The sequence below is a fragment of the Chrysemys picta genome, chromosome 23, assembly GCF_011386835.1.
Source record: "Chrysemys picta bellii isolate R12L10 chromosome 23, ASM1138683v2, whole genome shotgun sequence".
NCBI classification, from domain to species: Eukaryota; Metazoa; Chordata; order Testudines; family Emydidae; genus Chrysemys; species Chrysemys picta.
Window position 1 is genome coordinate 124,017 of NC_088813.1, and position 26,319 is coordinate 150,335.

General features: G+C 49.0%; 1 protein-coding gene and 1 long non-coding RNA gene across 3 annotated transcripts in view; one reads left to right on the forward strand and one right to left on the reverse strand.

Annotated features, from left to right (window-relative positions):
• LOC101951025 (class I histocompatibility antigen, F10 alpha chain-like) overlaps positions 1-26,319 on the reverse strand; it is a 105,726-nt gene that overhangs the window by 31,476 nt on the left and 47,931 nt on the right. The window lies entirely within an intron of this gene.
• Positions 16,108-24,432, forward strand: LOC135977220 (uncharacterized). The gene is made up of 2 exons (XR_010594559.1): positions 16,108-18,768; positions 20,903-24,432. It is a non-coding gene; the product is annotated as an uncharacterized LOC135977220 (long non-coding RNA).

Here is a 26,319-nt window from a genome sequence, read left to right on the forward strand (position 1 = left end):
CTTTTGACTGCTTTAGCTGTTAAGCGTCATAAGGCATCCCGGGAAAAACTACAGCTGTGTCAGCCCAAGGTTCATTACCTTGGTCATGATATTTCTCCTGGTACTCGTCATTTATCAGATTCTCGGATTTCAGCTATTCTAAATATGCCTAGGCCTGGAACTATTTCTCAAATGCGTACTTTTCTTGGCATGACTGGGTACTGTAGACAATGGATTTTAGGCTATGCAACAATGATTAAACCCTTACAGGATCTGACTAAGTCAGGTACCCCTGAGCCTCTTCCTTGGTCTCCAGAGGCTGAACAAGCTTTTGTTGCTATCAAGCAAAGTCTGTCCAGTGCACCAGCCCTGGGACTTCCTGATTATGCTAAACCATTTACTCTTTTCTGTCATGAGCGTAACGGGTTTGCTTTGGCTGTATTAACGCAAAAGCACGGAGATAAACACCGTCCCATTGCTTATTACAGTACTGCCCTAGACGCTGTGGCAGCTAGATTTCCCCCTTGCCTGCGTGCTGTAGCTGCAGCAGCTCTTGCTGTTCAGGTATCTGAATCTATTGTCTTAGGATCTCCTTTGATTGTTGCTGTCCCTCATGCTGTGGTTGCTCTCTTGTTAAAATCTAAGACACAGCATCTATCCACGTCTCGTCTTACAAAATATGAGCTTGTCTTGTTGTCTTCATCTCATATTACTTTGGCTCGTTGCCCTGTTCTAAATCCTGCCTCCTTGTTGCCTGGGCCCGAAGACGGAGACCCACATGACTGTGTGTCTGTGACATCGGTTCTCTCTCGTCCAAGAGATGATTTACTAGATGTGCCTTTGCAAAATCCTGATCTTATTTACTTTATAGATGGTTCGTGCTTGCGAGATTCTAAGGGCAAATTGGTTGCTGGTTATGCTGTGTGCTCTGCACATGCTGTTATTGAAAGTGCTTTTCTTCCTTCTGTGTTCTCTGCTCAAGTGGCCGAACTTGTAGCTTTAACTCGAGCCTGCATTCTAGCACAGGATCAAGCAGTCACAATCTATACAGACTCTCGTTATGCTTTTGGAGTGGTACATGATTATGGTTTGCTCTGGAAGTATAGAGGTTTTCTTACATCCACTGGTTCTCCTATTAAGAACAGTCTGTATGTCTCTGCTCTTTTAGATGTTCTTTCATTGCCCAAAGCTATAGCTGTCGTGAAATGTACAGCTCACCAGACCCCTCATGATGAAGTTACCCGTGGAAATGCTTTGGCAGACTCTGCAGCCAAAGCAGCGGCCTTTTCTGCACCTCAGGCTGAATATACTTGTGCTTTGATTGAACAGCCTCCACTAGCCTCCCTTGAGGATCTGGCCAAGATCCAGGAAGCTGCACCGGCAGCTGAGAAACGTTTTTGGAGTGCTAATGCCTGTATTCTACACCCTGATCATCTTTGGCGTGCCCCAGCTGGTCGCCTGGTTGCACCGAAGATGCTAATGCCCTATCTTGCTCGTGTATACCACGGAATGGCTCACGTGAGCAAAGGGGGGATGGTTGCTGCAGTTAACCGAGATTGGTGTGCATTCGGGTTCCCAGTCATTGCACATCACTACTGTCAACAATGTGTGATTTGTCAGCAGCATAACATTGGTAAAGCTGTTAAAGTTAGGCAGGCAGCTCACCCTCCCCCTTGGGGACCTTTTGTAAATATTCAGATTGATTTTATTCAACTGTCTAAATGTTGTGGCTATGAATATGTATTGGTTTTGGTGGATGTATTTTCAAATTGGGTTGAAGCTTTTCCCTGCAGGAAAGCAGATACCAGGACTGTTGTGAAACTTCTGCTTAAAGATTTTGTACCACGATTTGGCATCCCTGTGAGTATCAACAGTGACCGTGGAACTCATTTTACTGGACAGATTGTAAAGGAGTTATGTGCAGCTTTGCAGACTCAACACAACCTTCACTGTCCCCACCATCCGCAGTCTGCTGGGACAGTGGAACGCCAGAATGGAATTCTGAAAAATAAACTGGCCAAGATTTGTGCTGAAACAAACTTGAAGTGGCCAGATGCCCTTCCTCTGGCACTAATGAGTATGAGGGCCACTCCCAATCGAAAGACTGGACTCAGCCCTCATGAGATTCTGCCAGGGCGCCCAATGAGACTACCAACTGCGCCCCCACTGACCTTAGCTCAGATGGACATTCATTTAATGGATGACACAATGCTTAAGTATTGTCAGGCACTAATGAAATGTGTTAAGTCTTTCTATACACAGGTGAAAGAAGCACTACCCAAGGACCCTGTGCAGCCCTGCCACTCGCTGGAACCAGGAGACTGGGTCTACATAAAGGTCCATCAGCGAAAGACTGCCCTGGCTCCACGCTGGAAAGGTCCTTTCCAAGTCCTGCTAACTACCAACACTGCTGTGAAGTGCCAAGGACTGCCCACCTGGACCCATGCTTCACACTGCAAAAAGACCCCTCCGCCTGGAGAGGATTCTCCAGCAGCTGATCAGCCTGTTTCTCCTGCTAGCTCTGCTGTGCCTCCTGGACAGCAGGGAAGAAGGACAAGGTGAAGTGCTAGTAACCTCTCCCTTGTCCACTGACAGATCTACTGTGCCTTTGAATTCTTTTACAGAAACCACACCAGTACAGGGTGAAGTGCTAGTAACCTCTCCCCTGTATTATGGTAAATCACAACTGTTTTTGAAGAAGAAAAGAAGAAACACTCGCTCTGCTGAAACCACCAAAGTCCAGAACTTTCTAACTACAAAAGACATTAAGAACTGGCCCTGGTGGAAGAAACGAAGCATTGTTTATTGGCAAGGAGGGAACTGTGGGGAACGTTCCTGGGAATGTGGGGTCCAGTGGTGGGGTGGATTCTTTCCAGGATCAGGGCTTTGTGCTTATGGACAGGTACCTTCAGGATGCACTGCCCTCCCTAATTGGCTTTCAGATGATAAATATCAAAAACGCCTTGCCACCACAAAGACTACACCTACCACTAGTCCCTTGACCCTTGCCACCACCACTGTAACTTATCCAGATACAAACAGTACTACACATTCCAATGAAACTCATTGGGCCAACTAGAGAAGGCCATAGGCCTTGTTTCTAGAGCACAACTAACCCAGGTACAGGCTGGAGTTGGTGAGTTACATGTTATCTCCGCCCTTAGTTCTATGACCCAGAAGTTACTGACAGAGATGGTATTGAATATCACTGAGGCTGGGAAGGCATTGCAGTGGGATCTAGCATGCTCAGAGATTCAGGATTTCTTGAATGACCAGCTAATGGCCATTCGGAATGATCTAGAGCACCAGGCTTGGCCCACTGCCCTTACAGACACGTCAGGAGTACCATCTGATCTGTGGCCATGGAGGCATACTTGGAAACTTTCTGGGTGGAAGTGTGGACGTTCTCAGTGCTCCTTCCAAGCATATGGACCGGTACAGGGGGTGTGGGCTCCCACATACCGTATCCTGCCGGGTCCATGGGGAGGATGCATATGGGATTGGGTAATTCATCGAGACATCTGGGAAATTAGACCACCTGGTATGCCCAATCGATTTTTAGTTAGTGCTCCTAGGATTACACCTGACATTTGGATGGGGTTAGGTAACCTGTGGACATTCTGGCCATTAGAACCCCCACAGCTTCAGTGTACACGTAAACTGAAGCCAGGAGAAGTTGTCACTGTCTATGACTACGTTTGCTGGGAGGGTAGGGGACAAGGAACTACCCTGACAGGACACTTACTCTTCCAAGCTAATGATAGCTGTGTGTATGTTAATGACACCATATCACAAGACATACATTTTAATCTCACTACCACTGCAGGCAATCATATCATTTACTGGCCTGCAGATAGAGTTTTTCAAGTAGCCCTTAAGTTCCAGATACCCTTTAATTGGACTAGCTTACTATCTAATAGATTTCAAAATTTGCTTTCATTGTTACCTGAGATTCAGAAAATCTCTGAGGTACAAGGGCAAATTCACATGCTTCAAAATGTATATCAAGTAGAAAAGTATGCCTTTCACACTGCTTATAGAGTATCTACCTTATGTACTAAATATGATGTATTGTGCTTTATGACAAAGGCTGTACAACAACCCCATTATAGTATTGCTATGGGAATGTTATTGCTTGTATTGTTATTAGTTAGCTTAGGATTATGTTATTGTTGTTGTAAAAGATGTAATAATAGTAATACCTTTCATGTTCATGCTAATCATGCATTATCATTGCATCCAATCAAAACCCCTAAGGTTGAAGCATTTGATTTAGAATCTGAAGTCCAGGACTTGATGCAAATAGAGATTTGAGAATGTTTGTTGTACTAGAAGTACAAAACGGGGGGTTGTGGAAGCAGAGAAAAGAACTGACAGAAGGGAACTGCAATGAATGACGGTTGTTAGCAAGAGTCAGGCTTCGTTAGCAAGAGACAGTCTTTGTTAGCAAGAGTCAAGCTAGCTGTGACCCTGATAACCCTGATAACGCGAGATTTGTAGAAGCGAGGATTGTGTGAGGCGGGTGAGAAAGAACTGTGTAAGAAGTCATTGTGACCTCAGTATAGATAAGGTGTAGAAGACCTTGTGTAGATAAGGTATAGAAACTAATTGTATGTTGGCAAGAGTCAAAACAAGTGAGGAAATGAGATATCAAGATGGCCTATGTATAAACAAAATGCTGCTGTCCCTCATTATTTCTGTAATGAAAGGTATAAATGCTTGCTGTAATTAGTTACCAGAGAGAGACCTGCTTTGCTCTCTCCTCTGCACATGTGAGAGTTAATAAAGCTCTGACTTGCTGTACCTAAACAAAATAGTGAGAACTCAGTTTTTCTCCGACACAGTCATGATGAAGACTATGATTTTGTCATGGATATTTTTAGTAAAAGTCCTGGACAGGTCACAGGCAACAAAGAAAAGCTCATGGAAGCCCGTGACCTATCTGGGACTTTTACTAAAAATATCCATGGCAAAATGGGGAGCTCAGCTGCGTGACCCACACACCACCTGCAGGGGTGAGGCAACTGCGGCCACTCAGAGCTCCGGTGTCCCCCTACCGCCCACGGCAACTGGGAGTGGTTGGTCCCCCCACAGCCCACGAGGCCCCCCCGCCGCTCCCGGCTGCTACAGGTGGCAGGGGGACCCCACAGCTTCCGGCCGCCGCATGCTGAAGTCATGGAGTTTGCTGGAAGTCACAGATTCCGTGACTTCCGCGACCTCTGAAAACAAACAGCCTTAGTCTTGATTTTATAGACTTTCATCATATCCCCCTTAGTCGTCTCTTCTCCAAGCTGAAAAGCTCCAATTTTATTAATCTCTCCTCATGTAGCAGCCATTCCATACCCCTAATCATTTTTGTTGCCCTTTTCTGTACCTTTTCCAATTCCAATATATCCTTTTTCCAATAAGATGACTACATCTGCATGCAGTATTCAAGATGTGGGCGTACTATGGATTTATAGTGGCAATATGATATTTTCTGTCTTATTATCAATCCCTTTCCTAATGATTGCCAACATTCTGTTAGCTTGTTTGATTTCCACTGCACATAGAAAAAAAATGAGGAGTCCTATGGCACCCTAAAGACTAATGCATTTATTTGAGCATAAGCTTTCATGTATGCATCTGACGAAGTGGGATCCAGCCCACGAAAGCTTATGCCCAAATAAATTTGTTAGTCTTTAAGGTGCTACAGGACTCCTCGTTGTTTTTGCTGAAACAAACTAACACGGCTACCCCTCTGAAAATGCACACTGAATGCATGTTTTCAGAGAACTATCCACAATGACTCCAAGATCTCTCTTGAGTGGTAACAGCTAATTTAGACCCCATGACTTTATATGTATAGCTGGGATTATGTTTTCCAATGTGCATTACTTTGCATTAATCCACACTGAATTTCACCTACCATTTAGTTGCCCAGTCACCCAGTTTTGTAAGATCATAGAAGATTAGGGTCATCTAGTCCAATGCCCTGCTCAAAGAAGGACCAACCTCAACTAAGTCATCCCAGCCAGGGCTTTGTCAAGACGGGCCTTAGAAAAATCTAAGAATGGAGATTCCACCAGCACCCCAAGTAACCCATTCCAGTGCTTCACCACCCTCTTAGTGAAATAGTTTCCTAATATCCAACCTAGACCTTCCCCACTGCAACTTGAGACCATTGCTCCTTGTTCTGTCATCTGCCACCACTGAGAACAGACGAACTCCATCCTCTTTGGAACCCCCCTTTCAGGTAGTTGGAGCGGCTATCAAATTCCCCCCTCACTCATCTCTTCTGCACACTAAATAAACCCAGTTCTCTCAGCCTGTCCTTAGAAGTCACGTGCCCCAGCCCCCTAATAATTTTCGTTGCCCTCCACTGGAGTCTTTACAATTTGTCCACATCCTTTCCGTAGTGGGGGCCCCCAAAACTGGACACAGTACTCCAGATGAGGCCTCACCAATGCCGAATAGAGGGGAATGATCACGTCCCTCGATCTGCTGGCAATGCCCCTACTTATACAGCCCAAAATGCCATTGGCTTTCTTGGCAACAAGGGCACTCTGCTGACTCATATCCAGCTTCTTGTCCACTGTAATCCCCTTTGTGACTCTTCAGTCTGCTCTGGACTTAACTTATTCATGCTGTGGCTGCACCCCAGGTCCCCTGTAGGAATCGGGCCCCGTTGTGCCAGTCGCTGCACAGGCCCTGCCCCACAGAGTTCACAGGCTGATCCCCCATCCCCACAGATCCACAGGAAGGATCAGGGCCAAAGGGGATGGGGAATGACGACAGCTCCCAAAGGACCTGATGATGGAGACTGAATCCCTGATCCCTTCACCCATGTGAGCATCCCACTGACGTCAGACACGGCTCCGGGGAGTTACACATGTCTGGGGGTCAGGACCTGGAGGGGGGGGGGGTCAGGCTGACGCAGGCTGGTGATTTATTTGGTCCCATTAGTTCCTCAGTGTCTCAGGGGTTATTTAGCCTCAGATCCTGCAGACTCTCAGTGTGGACCCTCACTCACTCACACAGCCCCCTGGAGCCTTCCCTCACCTCAGTAACGTGACACGCAGCATTTGCAGAATCGGGGCCTTGTTCCCTAGTTCCTAATTGCCAGTTACAGACCAGGACACACAAAACAGGCACAGCCCTGCCCTGGCTTATGTATGAGCTGAAGAACAGATAGATCTAAAGGAGAAAGAGTGCTCCCCATTTCTTCCCCTCAGCTCTTCCGGCTACGGAACACCTTGTGTCCCCCCTTCAAGCACTAGCAACTGTCCATTTCACTCCCCTTCAGTCACAATTAGACAGCCTGATCTGTCAAGCAGGGCTGCTGATGCTGCTCCTCCCTGGCTAACTAATTAAAGAGTCAGTGGAGCAGAGAGACTGGATCCGAGGTCTCCGACCTCCACGGTGAAGGCTCCAACCACCCAGCTACAGAGCCGTTCTCAGGCCCCTGCTCTCTGGCCCAGTTCTAGACACTCTGGGAGGTGGCAGAGCCCTGATCAAATCCTCTCTTCCCCGCACGCAGAGGGGGCCTGGAACCAGGAGTCTCCCACACCCCAGGTGATGCCCAAACCACTCGGCTCCTCCCACACTGTTGTGTGAGCTTGTGTGCGGGTCCAATCCAGCAACCGGCCTGAGCACACCCACCGCATCAGGCCCCCAGACAAGTTAGGTGGAGGCAGGGTGACCAGACGTCCCAATTTTATTGGGACTGTCCTGATATTTGCTTGTTTGTCCCGCATCCCAACTAATGTTAGGTCAGGACACCAGTCAAAACACGCAAATGCTCCGGAGCCCGGAATTGCTCGCGCCCCCCCTCCGCCCCCTCCTTCCCCCATTGGCTCCCTCCCTAAATCCCCGCCTCTTCCCCAGGCTCGCCATTCCTCCTCCCTCCACAAGCGCTGGAGGGAGGCCCCAGAGACGCACAGGGCCGAGGTGAGTGAGTCCAGCCTGGCCCTGAGCAGGCAGGACTCAGTCAGGCGGTACTGGAGGGAGAGTAGGGGGGCAGCCCGCGGGGCCAGGCGGCGGCTGTTCTCCCCCCCAGGGCAGCGGGACTCGGGAGCAGCCACTGCTGCAGCTCCCACTGCCGCGGGGGGAGGAAGCGGCCGATGGCCAAGCTCGGCGGCTGCGGCTCTGGCGCCCGCGAACCCCCCCAGTCCGGGCCTGTTGTGGAGACCCAGCAGCGCGCACGCCGTGCCCAGCCCCTGGCCAGTCGCCTCTGGGCTGGCTGCCCAGCTGGTGCAATCCTGTGGTGGCCCGGGGGCGGAGGCATCGGCATCCCAGGCCCGTTCGTTCCCCTGTGGTCCCTGAGCGGGACGGGGAGGGCTGGGGCCTGCTGCCCCCACTCCATGGCCGCCGCGGGATTGCACCAGCTGGGCAGCTAGCCCAGACGCGACTGGCCAGGGGCTGGGCGTAGCATGCGCGCTGCTGGGTCCCCGCAGCAGGCCCAGGCTCGGGGGGTTCGGGCCCGGGTGCCAGAGCCGCAGCCACCGAGCGCCATGGCCACTTCCTCCCCCCACAGCAGTGGGAGCTGCAGCAGCGGAAGGGGGGGGGGTTTTTTGCTCTGCCACTTTTTTTTTTTTGCTCCACCCCCCAATATTTGACCTGGATGATCTGGTCACCCTAGGTGGAGGACACCTGTCATCCCTCAGTCCATGCATCGCTCTGGGGCTCAGACCTCTGGGTGCCTAGCGGGAAGCTGCAGAGCGCAGGCCCAGAAGCAGGAACACAGATCCCGAGGGAACTGTTACTGCACAAAGGTGCCAAGTGAGTTCAGATACCTACAGGGCTCAGCAGCAGCTAGGGGTGGACGGGGGGTCTGATTCTGGGATTTAGGCACCTTCACCCCTTTACAGCTCTAGCCCTTGGACACTGCAGTGATGGGAGCAACAGGTACACCATGGATCAGAGTTTGATCCCGCTCCTGCATCTCAAATACCTGGCTCCCTCCCTCTGGTACAGCCCTGCATCAGCCTCTGCTCCCCACTCGCCTGCTGCTTCCAGCCCCTCCCTCTCCCCTCCTCACTCCATCTCTTCTTTTGCACGGCCCTGCACCTAACTTCTCTCCTTTCTTCTCTCCACGCTGCTGTCTCTACCATCCGCCCCGTTCTTCCCCTCAGTCACCCTCTCTGATCCCCACTCTGGCTCTCCCTTCCTTTCCTCAGCTTCCTACACTTGTCCTCAGTAACTTCAGCTTACAAGTCGATGGCCCATCTGACCCTCTGCTCCCATCTCCTCACCCTCCCCTCTGCATTCACCCAGCCGCCCTGGATTAGCTCCCCCACTCTCCAAAAGGGCCATGCACTGGACTTGTTTCAGAGTAGCAGCCGTGTTAGTCTGTATCCACAAAAATAACAGGAGTACATGTGGCACCTTAGAGACTAACACATTTATTTGAGCATAAGCTTTCGTGGGCTACAGCCCACTTCATCAGATGCATAAAATGGAACATATAGTAAGAAGATATATATACATACAGAACATGAAAAGGTGGGAGTAGCCATACCAACTCTAAGAGACTAATTAATTAAGATGAGGTATTACCAGCAGGAGAAAAAAAAACTTTTGTAGTGATAATCAAGATGGCCCATTTCAAACAGTTGACAAGAGGTGTGAGGATACTTAACATGGGGAAATAGATTCAGTCTGTGTAATGACTCAGCCATTCCCAGTCTCTATTCAAGCCTCAGTTAATGGTATCTAGTTTGCATATTAATTCAAAGTAAAGCAGTTTCTCGTTAGAGTCTGTTTTTGAAGCTGTTGTGTTGCAAAATTGCCACCTTTAAGTCTGTTACTGAGTGACCAGAGAGGTTGAAGTGTTTTCCTGAAGGGTTAAAATCCATGTGCATATTATATAACAACCTGGTATATGGATTGTGCCAGCTCTTTCTCAGACCCAAAGTCCAGAGTTTGGTCTGGAAACCAGAGGCCTAGCTAATAGTGATTAGCTAAGAAAAAAGCAGAATAAACAAGATGACATTGCCTTTGCTAAGATCTGCTTGGTCAGTAGAAATGCCAGATGTTGAAGCAATAACTGAATAATTATGTTTCATCCAGTGTTTCAAATTGAACAAAGGATCCCTGTTCCTATTGTGTTTCTCCTGAAGGGAAAACAGTCTTCCCACAGATCCAACCTTGAGTTTATGAAAATTGGCACATGTCAGTATAATGATATGGCATCCTTCCGCCTCCCTTCCCAGGGACCAATGCCCTGCCTTAAGGCATAAAGGAGACAATCTGTATTACCATATCCTTTCACTGTTTCTTTGCTTTAACCCCTATGAATGTACCGGTTGGTCAATCAAAGGAGTTGCTCCATTCCTATGGACCCCAAATCAGAATTCAACATATATATTTTATACTAATAACATTTTATCAAAGTATTAATTAAATGTTAACTTGCTAACTTAAGACCATGGGTGGAGATATTGTGTAACCTTTTAACCATTGGCTATTGTGCTATCTTGTCTTGCTGCAAAACCTATCCTGGGGTGTGGAACTGCCTACCCCGTCACTTTCCCCCGCCCATGGAAAATCTATATATTTCATGGTAATCAATTGATTGACAGCATCTCTGAGCCTAATAAGCCAGGTGACACTCTGCCAGTGCTGTGTGTAATAAACCCCTATGCTTTGACCTCTACACGGTGTGGATTTATGTCCTTCAGTTTGGGGGCTCGTCCGGGATACAAGTTTGTGAACTGGCTGAGGATCTGAGACTGAAATCCAAAAGAGGTGAGTATGTTTACTTTACCACCTCATTAGGCCAGGGATAGAAGTCTCTCATCCCCTTTCAGACACATCTTGTCTCCTTTTTAATTTGTGTGAAGGACCTTAGACACATGTGGTCAAAGCAGTGGGGTTAAATAAGGGTACCACTTGGGAGGGAAGACTTGTGCAAAAGGGTCATGTACTGTTTAAAAAACTAAGAGGTGTGTTACGGAGGACTTGAATAACCCACCAGCAAGTGATTGACCGTGAGTTAAGCCAAGGATTGGCTGGGTACGCAAGCGGTAGGCAGTGCAAACTGGTGGTCCATTTCCTCATTGCACGTAACATTGCAAGTCCTAGGGGAGTGCCCCCCCCTCCCCAGGCATGTGACGTACATGCTTTCGAACAGCACAAAGTCTCCAACCAATAAGTCCGGCATGTGTGTGTAATTGAAGACACGCGCGGTATTAAGGGTGGGGAGACGGCCTCATGAAATTCAAGGCTGTGAGGAGTTGAAACCATAGCATAAAAAGGGGGAAAAGTAACTCCTCATAAAGGCTGACAAGCATTTAGGAGGGGAAGACGCAAGTTGCCTTCAAGGTCAGCAGCCGGGGTAACGAAAAACCCATGGCGTCAAAAGAAGAGGCAATAATTAGTCCTCGAGAGTACTTGGAATATAAACAGGTTAAAACTCGGCAGGCAACAGCTAAAAAAGCAAACTACTCTGCTGCCGGACTAGAGGCAGATCTGATTACTTGGTGAAATCATCAGAAAAGTAACAAAACAGACAAAGCAGTAATAGTTATATTGGATATTCTTAACATAAAAAAAAAAAGAAATTGCAATGTTAAGATCTCAAAACCAGGCTCTGAGAGATAAGAGCCTATGCTCTAAAATGTGTAACTGTCTGGAAATTGGAAAAGATCCCAAAGAAAAAGAATCACCCTGCCTGGGACACACCTCCAGATTGGGAGGGGGAGAGCACACTCCTGGCATTTGCCAGCCCACTGCTCTGCGCCGATTAACTATCTGTGAGAAAACTCAACAGCACAAAGCAAAGGGGAGGAATCAGAACCCCCTCCATACATTTCTTCGCATGACAGGCCAAATTTAAGCACCCACAGAGATAATAAAGGAGCACCACAAGGATTAATTACCCCACGGGAGCAAATACAGCGTATGGCTCCAATCAAAACACAGCTAAGAAGGTTCAGAAATGGAGTTACACCAGGACTGGGAATGACCCCTGAGATGAGGGCCTCCTGTCTCGTTGCTGCAGGGATAACCCGACTCATACACCCCCCCACTTCCCTGCTTTCATTATTGGCCCTTGACTCGACCCCGCAGGGCCAGGCTGCACTGGGCCTAACCCTGTTTATGTCAAACCAAGCCTGTTACTGAGGTGACACAAGGGCAACAATGTGCCCCTGGCACCCTGAAGCTCTTTATCCAGCAGTCACAGGAGATCCCAACAGCACAAACACAGCAGTAGTTCGATGCTCTGAGACCTGATTAATGCAAAGATCCTGGGGCTCTAACCTCTCCCCTTACCCTGGACACACCATCAGAGACCGGACACATCTGCTCCCTAAGCTGACACCTCTAATTAGACTTGTCTCCATTACAAACATGTCCGATCACGGACCGTGGGGTCACTGGACTGGTGCTGACGGAGCCCAGCTGTACGTAGCCAAGGACAAGCCACACTCAGGAGTTCCAGGCACTGGGGTTAAACCCTGTGTGAAGAACCTTCTGGGAGCCATTAAATGTCAGAGATCCAAGAAGTCTTTTCCCTTCATTTAACCCTGGTCTATCTGGGAGGGTGATTTACTCCCTCTCACTAACCATCAGCAAAACAGGAATCCTGTCTGAAAGCCCCGCACTGCCCTGAGACGCTGGGAATGAAACAGCCTGGGCAGTGCCTGGCACTGGGAATTTCCCACAGCCTGGGAGCCTCAAGGGGCTGCGACAGGCTTGTCAGAGTGTGCCACACCCCCTGGCTGGGAGTGGTTGGCATTAGATGAAGGAGTTACAGTTCGGGTCAGTGGCTCTCAGCCCCCCACTACACACATTGTCCCAGCAGCGCCCCCGTCACTATAGCAACATCACTGTTCGATGTCTATGACCACCCACTGCTAGGGGGCAGCACGGTGCGGTTATCCCCACACCTCTGAACGCAGAGCCCAGAACTGTCCCCCGACACCCAGCTCCCCCCTCCCTCGCCTCCCGCCCCCCAACACCCAGCTCCCCCCTCTCTGCACCCCCTTGGCCCATCCCGGCCCGGCTGCCCCCCCAACACCCTGCACCCTCCGGCCTGGCTGCCCACGTCCTGCCGCCCCCCCAACGGGGTCTCACCCCGATACTCACCGGACTGGCCCCCCTGCAGGGCTACAGCCCCCAGCAGCAGCAGGCGCAGCGCCAGGGCCATCGCCGCCCCCCTCAGCGCGGCAGGACTCGGCCCATGGACCCGCTCTCGGCCGCTCACAGCCCGGCCCGGCCCGGCCCGGCCCCGGGAACTTCGCTGCGCGCTGCCAGCTCCCGAGTCCCCGCTACTCACCGTGGGAGCCTCTGCGCTGCAGCGATTGGCTGAGAGGGGAACATCCCACCAATAGCGACGCACAGACCCGCCTTCATCACCGGTCGCTGGGCAGAACCCGGCCGGGCAGGTTGGCGAAGGGGAAGCGAAGCGGACGCGGGGGTGGATTTGGCGCCTCGGGGAACTTGTCCCCGGGGCTGCAATGGGCAGAGCAGCAGTTAACTAATGAGGCTCCCCCCTTTGCTAGAGGGGCCTCTGACCTGTATTGGCAGTGTCCCAGTTGGGGAGCTCCTGTCCTGCAACCTAGCCCTAGAGACTACAACTCCCATGAAGCCTCAGGGGAGGGGTGTGGGGGGGCAGTGGGCTCTGTTTTGGGGAGAGGAGCCATGCTGCTGGTGTGGAGCTCTGTCCGTACCAGGAGCTGATGCTAGGCAGACCCAATGTCCTGATATTATAGGGACAGTCCCAATATTTGGGGCTTTGTCTAATGTAGGCACCTATTACCCACCCCCCCAGACCCCCTGACCTGATTTTTCACACTTCCCCTCTGGTCAGGCCAGCTGCTGCTAGGAAGCTGATGGGAGCTGCAGGGGCTTTGAGCTGCAGGGAGGCTCAAAGGCTGTTGGTGGCTTCACTGGAGTCAGAGCAGAGACAGGTTTCAGAGTAGCAGCCTTGTTAGTCTGTATCCGCAAAAAGAACAGGAGTACTTGTGGCACCTTAGAGACTAACACATTTATTAGAGCATAAGCTTTCGTGGACTACAGCCCACTTCTTCGGATGCATGTAGAATGGAACATATATTGAGGAGATATATATACACACATACAGAGAGCATAAACAGGTGGGAGTTGTCTTACCAACTCTGAGAGGCCAATTAATTAAGAGAAAAAAAACTTTTGAAGTGATAGTCAAGATAGCCCAGTACAGACAGTTTGATAAGAAGTGCTGTGCTTGGAGCCAGGGCCGGGGGGGCAAGCAGGTGCTTGGGGCAGCCAACGGAAAGGGGGGCACATCCGGGTCTTCGGCGGCAGGTCCCTCAGTCCCTCTCGGAGGGAATGACCTGCCATCATTGCTGCCGAAGAATGAAGCAGCTAGGGTGACCAGACGTCCCGATTTTATCGGGACAGTCCCGATTTTAGGGGACTTGTCCTGCGTCCCGACTTTACATTGGTCGGGATGTCTGGTCACCCTATATGAGGGGGACTGCGGAAGCCGGCACCGCCGGCGCCACTCACCTTCCCTCCCTGGGGCAGCGCGCAGCTGAGCTCCCGGCGTGGCGGTGCCAGCCCACGGGGCCCCCGCCTGGCCGGCAGAAGCCTGCAGAGCGCAGCCCTGCCCCTGCCCAGGCACACAGAGTGGCAGGGAGGTCTCACTCCCCTGCGTGCTGCAGCGGGGCGGGGCCTGCAGACTCCGGCAGCAGTCGCCGGGCAGAGAGCCCCCCCGCCCCTGCCCTCCTCCCCTCGACCCTAGGAAGGGGCCAGAGGGACTGGGAGGGACCTGCCTGCTGGATGCTTCCTGGGAGCCACTCCAGGTAAGCACTGCTGGGCTCACTGGGACCCTAGCAGGTCCCTCTGGGGGGGCTCCCCTCAGACCCACTGCCCTCAGGCCCCAAACTGACCCTGTTCCCTCAGCCTCCCCCGCAGTGTCCCCCTTGTGCCCCCCACCCTCAATCCACTGCCCTCAGCCCCCATCCTGACCCTGTTCCCTCAGCCTCCCCCACAGTCCCTTCCCCCCCGCCCCCGCTCCCGATCATCTCACCCTGCATGGATGTGGAAATCTGTCCCTGATTCCAGGCTGTCCTTAGCCCCTGGGGCAAAAGATCAGCAGAGGTTTCCAAAGGGAAGTTTGCAGCCTTTGCTCAGACCCAAACATTTTCACTTAAAAAAATAAATAAATACCCAAACCCATCCTGACACCCATCTGCTCTGTCCAGATTTGCTGTTATCCCTGTTGAGGGCAAAGTGGTTTGAAAAATTAAAAATCCTTGACACCATTGTGTTGCCTCCCCCTGTGTTGCTCCTTAGTCTGATGGACCTGCCGATAATGAATAAAGATGAAGGCCCTGGGAGCAATGTGTCAGGCAGACAGTTTGTGAAGTAGGAATGTGAATGCTGAAGCCCTCACAAAATGCAGAGGCTTTTCTTAACCTGAGAACTGAAAAATTGCCAGATCCCCTGCATGGGTTTGAAAGTGACAAGAGCCTAGCGACTGACCAGAGCAGCGCCAGGTTTGAAGTGACGAGGAGGGTCTGTGTCATGAAGTCTGCATCTCCACTGAGGACTCTTCCATCGCGAGGGTAGCGCTGGCGCAGGTCTGCCGCCCAGCACAGCAATGCTGAGAGGTGCCAGCGTAGACCCGACCCACTGCCCTCAGCCCCCACCCTGATCCTGTTCCCTCAGCCTCCCCTGCAGTCCCCCCTGTACCTCCCACCCGAACCCACTGCCCTCAGTCCCTGCCCCCGTTCCAACAGCCTCCCCCACAGTCCCCCTGCTCCCCCCAACTCACTGCCCTCAGCCCCAACCCTGTTCCCTCAACCTCCCCCGCAGTTCTCCCTGTACCTCCCACCCCAAACCCACTGCCCTCAGCCCCTGCCCTACCCCAAATCTCTTCTTCAGCCTCTCCCGTCATCCCACCCCCATCACTCCCCCTGCTGTCCCACCCCCTCAACTTCCCCCCATTACAGTCCTGCTCCCCTCTGTCTCATCCCCTCCAGACCCTGTCCCTCTCCCCAACCCCCCGCCTCTCCCCAGCCCAGCCCCATTGTCTCCCCCACCCCGCCCCACTCTACACAGCTCTCTACCCTGTCCCATTCATGCTCCCCTCAGCCCTTACCCTACTCCCCCCCATCCCACTCCTGTCCCATCCCCCTCAGCCCCCCCGACTCTCCCAGTCCTGTCCCCCTCAGTTCCTCCACCCTGCTTCCCCTGGTCCATCCCCACACACCCACCGACTTCCTCGACCTCCTTCCCCCCAATCCCACTGCCTGGACTCACCCCCGTCCCACTCAGGACATGCAGGAAAAAGAAGCAATGGGCTTAAATTGTAGCAAGGGAGATTTAGGTTAGACATTAGGAAAAACTTCCTAACTGTAGAGGTAGTTAAGCACTGGACAAATTACCTAGAGAGGTTATGGAATAGCAGTCATTGGAGTTTTTTAAGAGGTTAGACAAACACCTGTCAAGGATGGTCTAGTTGTTATTACTCAGTCCTGCTTCAGTGCAGGGGTTTGACTAGATGACCTGTTGATGTCCCTTCCAGTCCTACATTTCTGTGATTCACACTGAATTGCCTTGTGCCACTGTCTAGTAGTAGTGGCACACAGTTCTCTGACATGCAGGTTTATAAAATTGTAGTTAATATACAGTTTAGAGCATAGCAGTTTTAAAGCTCTGCCTGTTCAGACCAACTGAGCTGAAAATTGTGATCTATAGTATTCAAAACTATTAAGATGTGGGCTGAAATAAAATCAGCCTGAATTGCTCAACAATATCAATGGAATCAGCATTGCGCTGCTATATATTGTAAAACATTACAGTGAAATCTTGCAAGTATTACATAGCACGCCGTCTTGCCCAAGTGGTAACTAAGCATAACATCTTCCTGTTTCAACGTTCTTAACTTGTATCCCATAGCTCCTAAAAGTTGGGTTTTTTTCAAACACTGAATACTGCTAAATTATGAGTTTTAACAGGTTTTTTTTCTTTTAAACCACAGCACTGAATGTTATTCTAAAATTGTTTTCCAAATATTCTTAAACTCCCAGTTTATCCCCTGCTGATGTTCATTGTGAAAAGTATTGCAGGTCTAATAATAATATTTGGCACTTTTGTAATTCACTGTCCAACATGTGTTTTGTGCCCTCCTCTGGTGGATTTTTAGAGGATAACTGTATAGCTACCAGCTAAGGGAGTTATATCTTGAACTCAAGTAGTAGAAGCTCATGCTTTTAAGTCTGGATGGCTCAGGTTCGATCTTTGGTGACTAGCTATGATGGAGGTTGCTACACTTATAATTCCCTTAATCAGAGGTTCTGAATATGCTTTGTTGTAGGCAGAGCTAGCCTATAGTTAAGCAACCGAAAATTTAGAATGGGAAGTGTTGAAATGTTGGGAAGCCTTATAATTTTGCCATTCTGGAACGAACATCCCATCTGAGGGATGGGGGCGGGGAGAGAGGAGAGTGAGACAGGACCAGGAAACTGGGACAAGGAATCCAGAGCGGTAGTGGGGGGCAGTTGAAATCAGATGAGGAGCTGGGGTGGGTTAGACAGCAATAGGATAGACATAGACTGGAGGGGACGGGGAAGAAGGGTCTTTGACTACTAGAGACCATTCCATTCAGGAGCCTGGGATAGACCCAGGATTCCTGAGTTTCACAGTTCCTCTTCTGTCAGCAGATATCTGTGAAACCCAGTGACAAAAAAAGTGTCTCATCCCCCTATAGAGCTGATCTATCACATATAGGATGACAACCTACTGCCTCTGCCATCACTTACTCCATTAGCTCAAGTGGCAGAAGTCTGTACAGTGGATCTAAAGGTTCATTGGCAGGGTTGGAGCCATGCGAGTTTCACGATGATTCCACATATCAGAATTTCTGGGGCAGTTCAGTTTTGATTTTTACAAAAAAACCTGGGGAAATAGGGTGACCAGAGGCCTAAATAGGGGAATCTCAAGCAGGAGTAGAGAGGTTATTTTATTGTATTTGGCACTGGTGCAACCACTGTTGGAATACTGTGTCCAGTTCTGGTGTGCACAATTTAAGAAGGATATTGATAAATTGGAGAGTGTTCAGAGAAGAGTCACAAGACTGATTAAAGGATTATAAAACATGCCTTATAGTGATCGACTCAAGGACCTCAATCTATTTAGCTTAACAAAAAGAAGGTTAAGAAGTGACTTGGTCATAGACTGTAAGTATCTACATGGGAAACAAATAGTTAATAATGGGCACTTCAGTCTAGCAGAGAAAGGTAGAGCATGAGCCAATGGTTGGAAGTTGCAGCTAGACAAATTCAGACTGGATATAAGGCATACCTTTTCAGTGGTAAGAGTAATTAACGATTAACAATATACTAAGGGTCATGGTGTTTTTCTAAAAGCTATCCTCTAAGAATTATTTTGGGAAAGTTCTATGTCTGCGCTATACAGGCGGTGAGACCAGGTGATCACCGGATCCCTTCTGGCTTTATAATCTCAGAACTAGGTACATCAATTCACATGCAAAATTCTCATTGAATTCAATAGGCGTCCTTGCCCTGTGGCTTGTGGTGCGGGCTGCAGCAGGGGCCGTACAACCCCTCTCGCAGCTTCCTAGGGCCCCCTCTCATGGCTCTGTGCACCTGTGTCTGTCATTGTCGTCCTCTCCCCTCCCCCCGCCCCACTCGCCCAATGTGTCCTGATATTTCACTCATGCGATCTGGTCACCCTAGAAGCGGCAGCGGTAGAAGTGCCGATCGTGGCTTTTTTTTCTCCGCCACTTGGGGTGGCAAAAACGCTGGAGCCGAACCTGCTTGGAGCTGACTCAGGTGGGCCTGCAGGGAAAGAACGGTGAGTAACCCCCCTTCTGGTTTGGGAAAGTGCTGGCAAGGGAAGGAGCACAGCAGAGAGACTGAGACTGATGAGAGGCAGAGTGATCATTGAACAGGACCCATAGCTGCTGACATTTGGTAGGGCCAACTCTCGTCGGCAGAGGGGTGTGCAGCTTGCTGCCTTGGCTGGATGGATACACAAAACCTGCAGAGTGCTGACTCCAGCTGCAGATCTCCAAGCGCTCCCATGCAAGTGTCTAGGACTCTAAAATCCAGAAGAGTGTGTGCTCCAGGGTGGGGTTATCATAACTATAAAGGGAAGGGTAACAATCCTCCTGTGTACATACTATAAAATCCCTCCTGGCCAGAGACACCAAAATCCTTTTATCTGTAAAAGGGTTAAGAAGCTCAGGTAACCTGGCTGACACCTGACCCAAAGGACCAATAAGGGGACAAGATACTTTCAAATCTTGGGAAGGCTTTTGTTTGTGCTCTTTTGTTTTGGTGGTGTTCGCTCCTGAGACTAAGAGGGACCGGACATCAAACTATGTTCTCCAAATCTTTCTGAACAAGTCTCTCATATTTCAAACTTGTAAGTAACAGCCAGGCTAGGCGTATTAGTTTATCTTTGTTTTCTCAACTTGTGAATGTTCCCTTTGCTAGAGGAAGGTTTATTCCTGTTTTGCTGTAACTTTGAAACTAAGACTAGAGGGGGTTCCTCTGGGCTCTTTGAATCTGATTACCCTGTAAAGTTATTTTCCATCCTGATTTTACAGAGATGATTTTTACCTTTTGTTTTTAATAAAATCCTTCTTTTAAGAACCTGACTGATTTTTCCATTGTCCAAAGACCCAGGGGTTTGGGTCTTTGATCACTTTGTAACCAATTGGTTAGGATATTATTCTCAAGCTGCCCCAGGAAAGGGGGTATAAGGGCTTGGGGAGATATTTTGGGGGAAGAGGAACTCCAAATGGTCCTTTCCCTGTTTCTTGTTAAATCACTTGGTGGTGGCAGCATACCAGATTTTAACCTAAGCTGGTAGAAATAAGCTTAGGGGGCTTTCATGCGGGTTTCCACATCTGTATCCTAGAGTTCAGAGTGGGGAAGGAACCCTGACATGGTGGGATTTGTTTCGGGTTGCCCCTTCTGATACTCGCTCCAACTGCTACTAGTTTTTTTCTTTTTTGCCACCTCCACCTATTTGGTTCCAATCTCCCCCACCTCGATTACAGTTTTGGGCTTCCCATCTAGAATATACCTTTCTATTTCCTCAGGAATACCCTCTAGGAACTGCTCCATTTTCATTAGGAAAGACAGATCTTCCAGAGATTTAACACTAGCTCCTGATATCCAGGCATCCCAATTTTTTTCAATGTGGTAGGCGTGTCGGGAAAATGCCACATCCAGTTTCCACTTTAGGGCTCTGAACCGCCGACGGACATGCTCGGCTGTTAGCCCCATTCTGATCCTGGCCTTTTTAAAAAAAAGTTCATAACTGTTCAAGTTTTCCTTAGGCATTTCAGCCGCCACCTCTGCTAAGGGTCCACTGAGCTCTACCATGTACTGGTCTATAGAGATGCTGTACCCAAGGCAGGCCCTTTCAAAATATTCTAAGACGGCCTCGGTATCATCACTTGCCTTTAAGGTGGGGAATTTTCTGGGATGGGAAGCTGTACCTGGAGAGGGGTTGCTAGGGTTGTCTGGTATATCCTACTTAGCCCTTGACCTCTCTAACTCCAGTTCATGCTTCCTCTCTCTTTCCCTCTCCTCCATCTCTTTGTCTTTGTCCTCCATAGCTCTCTTGTGGGCAGCCTTGTTGGCTTTCTCTGCCTCCATTGCTCTCTTGTGGGCAGCCTCTTTGGCTTTCTCTTCTCTTTCAGCAGCTTCCTTCTCCAGTTGTTTTAATTTGATCAGTCTCTTATGCTCCTTTTCTTTCTCTTGTGCTTCCAGTCTGACCAGCTCTACTTTATTAGCGGTGTCACTGGTACTCATTTTCCTGCTTTCTTGTGCTGCAGGATGGCTTTTTTTTGCTGCAGGATGGCTACCTTTAAATCTGTTATTGTGTGTCCAGGGAGGTTGAAGTGTTCTCCTACAGGTTTTTGTATATTGCCATTCCTAATATCTGATTTGTGTCCATTTATCCTTTTACGTAGGGACTGTCCAGTTTGGCCGATGTACATAGCAGAGGGGCATTGCTTGCATATGATGGCGTATATTACATTGGTGGACGTGCAGGTGAATGAACCGGTGATGGTGTGGCTGATCTGGTTAGGGCCTGTGATGGTGTCGCTGGTGTAGATATGTCTAAGGTAGTAATCCTGCAGCAAAAAAACTTCAGGACCAGACTTCAAAGAGAAACTGCTGAGCTTCAGTTCATCTGCAAATTTGACACCATCAGCTCAAGATTGAACAAAGACTGTGAATGGCTATCCAACTACAAAAGCAGTTTCTCCTCCTTTGGTGTTCACACCTCAACTGCTAGAAGAGGGCCTCATCCTCCCTGATTGAACTAACTTCGTTATCTCTAGCCTTACTCACTCTTGCTTGCATATTTATACCTGCCCCTGGAAATTTCCACTACATGCATCCGAAGAAGTGGGTATCCACCCACGAAAGCTCATGCTCCTATACGTCTGTTAGTCTATAAGGTGCCACAGGACTCTTTGCTGCTTTTACAGATCCAGACTAACACGGCTACCCCTTTGATACTTGGTATTTTTGAGTTAGACCAGTGCCACAGATTATTGTTAGAATAGGTTTATTCCTGGAGTGTACGCCATTGTGTGTGTACAGGGCCCCAGCCAGGCATTACCAATGTTAAATTCCTTTAGGAGTAAAGGGACTGCAGCACAGAGGTGGAGACAGGAGTCCCACCATGGGCGGTTGGTGAAGGCTTGGGTTGGGGGGGGCAAGTCCCAGACCCACCGCTTCCGCCCAAGGCCCCGCCCCTTTCATGCCCACCGGACTCTGGAGGCCAGCCCCCATTGTGGCAGCTGGCCCCTGCCCTGCGCCCCCAGTCCCCTCCATTTGGCTGCTGGATCCCTCTCCCCATCTCCCCGGGCAGCCCCATCTCCCCTCCTCCCATCCCCTGGAGTAGCTGGGCAGCCCCATCTCCCTCCTTGCCCCCAGAGCAGCCGGGCAGTCCCAGATCCTCCCCCAGCCCCAGTCCAGCTCACCTTGCACCTCTAAAGCACCCACTCCGGGACCACTCTCCTTTTCAGCTGGGGTAAATGGAACCAAATCTGTTCCACTGAGCAGGGTGAGGAAGGGGGATTGAGGCAGCCCCACAGGGACCACACACATTCAGGGGATGCTACAGGAGGGAAGGGGTTATTCTGCTTAGCAAGAATAAAGGTACAAACTCCCTTCCTGTTTTGGATACCCAGGTCAGAGACAGCAGCAGAAGGAATGGGAACCTACGGCTGCATCTGTATCTCACATAGGTTGGTCTACATTGTTTATGGCTCAGGGCTAGATGAAATGACTGTAAAGACTCAATAGTTATCAATGGTTCACTCTCACACTGGGAAACATTGCTAGTGGGGTCCTACAAGGGTCAGTCCTGGCTCTGACAGTTTTCAGTGTTTTCATTAATGATTTGGATGCTGCAGTGGAGAGTATACTTAGAAATACCAAGCTGGGAAGGTGTGCTAGCAGTTTTGAGGACAGGATTAAAATTCAAAACAATCTTGAGAAATTGGAGAATTGGTTTGAAACCATCTTTGTTGAATTTACCTTGATTAGTGCAAATATTTCAGCCAGGAGGACAAAATGAAATGCATTAAATGGCCTAGGTAGCAATATTACAGGAAAGGAGCTGGGGTTACAGTGGACCATAAACTGAACAATGTGACACTATTGTGAAAAAGGCAAATATCATTCTGCCGTGTATTAACAAAGGTGTTGTATGCAAGACAGGAGGTTAAAAAAAATTGACATTTATTCTTGAGAAATGAATACTGAGGGGAGGAACATAAGAATGGCTGTACTGGGTCAGACCAAAGGTCCATCTAGCCCAGTATCCTGTCTACCGACAGTGGCCAATGCCAGGTGCCCCCGAGGGAGTGAACCTAACAGGTAATGATCAAGTGATCTCTCTCCTGCCATCCATCTCCACCCTCTGACAAACAGAGGCTAGGGACACTATTCCTTACCCATCCTGGCTAATAGCCATTAATGGACTTAACCTCCATTAATTTATCCAGTTCTCTTTTAAACACTGTTATAGTCCTAGCCTTCACAACCTCCTCAGGTAAGGAGTTCCACAAGTTGACTGTGCGCTGTGTGAAGAAGGACTTCTTTTTATTTGTTTTAAACCCGCTGCCCATTAATTTAATTTGGTGGCCCCTAGTTCTTGTATTATGGGAATAAGTAAATAACTTTTCCTTATCCACTTTCTCCACATTACTCATGATTTTATATACCTCTATCATATCCCCCCTTAGTCTCCTCTTTTCCAAGCTGAAAAGTCCTAGCCTCTTTAATCTCTCCTCATATGGGACCCGTTCCAAACCCCTAATCATTTTAGTTGCCCTTCTCTAGTGCCAGTATATCTTTTTTGAGATGAGGAGACCACATCTGTACACAGTATTCAAGATGTGGGCATACCATCGATTTATATAAGGGCAATAATATAGTCTCCATCTTATTCTCTATCCCCTTTTTAATGATTCCTAACATCCTGTTTGCTTTTCTGACCGCCTCTCCACACTGCGTGGAGGTATTCAGAGAACTATCCACGATGACTCCCAAGATCTTTTTCCTGATTCGTTGTAGCTAAATTAGCCCCCATCATATTGTATATATAGTTGGGGTTATTTTTTCCAATATGCATTACTTTACATTTATCCACATTAAATTTCATTTGCCATTTTGTTGCCCAATCGCTTAGTTTTGTGAGATCTTTTTGAAGTTCTTCACAGTCTGCTTTGGTCTTAACTCTCTTGAGCAGTTTAGTATCATCTGCAAACTTTGACACCTCACTTTTTACCCCTTTCTCCAGAGCATTTATGAATAAGTTGAATAGGATTGGTCCTAGGACTGACCCTTGGGGAACACCACTAGTTATCCCTCTCCATTCTGAGAATTTACCATTTATTCTTACCCTTTGTTCCCTGTCTTTTAACCAGTTCTCAATCCATGAAAGGACCTTCCCTTTTATCCCATGACAGCTTAATTTACATAAGAGCCTTTGGTGAGGGACCTTGTCAAAGGCTTTCTGGAAATCTAAGTACACTATGTCCACCTTGTCCATATGTTTGTTGACCCCTTCAAAGAACTCTAATAGATTAGTAAGACACAATTTCCCTTTACAGAAACCATGTTGACTTTTGCCCAACAATTTATGTTCTTCTGTGTCTGACAATTTTATTCTTTACTATTGTTTCAACTAATTTGCCCGGTACTGACGTTAGACTTACCGGTCTGTAATTGCCGGGATCACCTCTAGAGCCCTTTTTAAATATTGGTGTTACATTAGCTATCTTCCAGTCATTGGGTACAGAAGCCGATTTAAAGGACAGGTTACAAACCATAGTTAATAGTTCCGCAACTTCACATTTGAGTTCTTTCAGAACTCTTGGGTGAATGCCATCTGGTCCCAGTGACTTGTTAATGTTAAGTTTATCAATTAATTCCAAAACCTCCTGTAGTGATACTTCAATCTGTGACAGTTCCTCAGATATGTCACCTACAAAAGCCGGCTCAGGTTTGGGAATCTCCCTAACATCCTCAGCCATGAAGACTGAAGCAAAGAATCCATTTAGTTTCTCCGCAATGACATTATCATCTCTAAGCGCTCCTTTTGTATCTTGATCATCAAGGGGCCCCACTGGTTGTTTAGCAGGCTTCCTGCTTCTGATGTACTTAAAAAACATTTTGTTATTACCTTTGGACTTTTTGGCTAGCCATTCTTCAAACTCCTCTTTGGCTTTTCTTATTACATTCTTGCACTTAATTTGACAGTGTTTATGCTCCTTTCTGTTTACCTCACTAGGATTTGACTTCCACTTTTTAAAAGATGCCTTTTTATCTCTCGCTGCTTCTTTTACATGGTTGTTAAGCCACGGTGGCTCTTTTTTAGTTTTTTTTACTGTGTTTCTTAATTTGGGGTATACATTGAAGTTGGGCCTCTATTATGGTGTCTTTAAAAAGCGTCCATGCAGCTTGCAGGGATTTCACTCTAATCACTGTACCTTTTCATTTCTGTTTAACTAACCCCCTCATTTTTGCATAATTCCCCTTTTTGAAATTAAATGCCACAGTGTTGGGCTGTTGAGATGTTCTTCCCACCACAGGGATGTTAAATGTTATTATATTATGGTCACTATTTCCAAGTGGTCCTGTTATAGTTACCTCTTGGACCAGCTCCTGTGCTCCATTCAGGACCAAATCGAGAGTTGCCTCTCCCCTTGTGGGTTCCCGTACCAGCTGCTCCAAGAAGCAGTCATTTAAAATATCGAGAACCTGATGACAATCTTCATATAAGTTAGGTTAAGGGCTGTTAGGGAGAGGATGGTGATCAACTGTTCTCCAGGTGCACTGAAGATAGGAGAAAGGGGAATCAGCTTACTTTGCAATGAGGGAGATTTAGGTTAGACATTAGGAAAAACTTTCTATAAGGATAGTTAATCTGTGCAACAGGTTGCTGCAGACCAACAGGTGAATGCTCTCTCAGCTTCAACAGCCCGTGTGAGGAACCACACTTTAGTGTATTGACTATACTTGCTGCTTGGGATTTAAGCTGTAGGCTCCTCCACCTCCCAATACCATACCTCTGAGCCTTCAGCATGCCTTCCTCTCTCTGTGACCTCACCTCAGTGAGCCTTCTTGGACTGGACCCCGGAGAAGGCTTCACACCCAGAGGAAGCAATGCAACCCCCACCTCTGGACTGCAGTGACTCCCAACCTGTGCAAACGGAAGGGCTTATTGTACGTCTGAACGTAGCACAGATAGTTCTCAGGGGCCTCGAGCAAGAAACTCTCAGCACCATCCTGCTGGGCTTGTCCCCACCCAGGTGGGTTCAGGCCGCTCTTTGTTACCAGCCCAGCAGTGACTTCTCCTTCCTGTGTCCTCCACCCTACATCACCTCCATTTTTCCCAGGCAAACAGATCTCCAGGTGACTCCTGCAGCTCTTTGTTCTCTCTGCTGGCAAAAACTGGCTCCAACTTGGGATGGGCCTTCAGGTCATCAGTTGCTAAGTTACAAAGTGTCCAGACCATAGTCTAGGGTCCAGGCTGCTAGACTGGGTCACACCCATAGGCGCCAACTCCGAGGTGCTCTGGGGCTGGAGCACCCAAGGAAAAAAAATAGTGAGTGCTGAGCACCCACCGGCAGGCCCCTCCTCGCCCCCCCGGCACCGGGCCCCGCCGATCAGCTTGTCCCTGTCCCCCCGCAGTGCCTCCCACCAGCCGCCATCAGCTGTTTGGCGGCGTGCAGGGGGGAGGAACGGGGCATGGCCCAGATGCGGGGAGGGGTGAGACTAGCCCCTTCCAGCCACTGAGACGCTGCTCTGCAGCCCTGCGCAGAGGTTGCCTGAGAGAGCAGGGCTAGGGAGGTGACTTCCACTG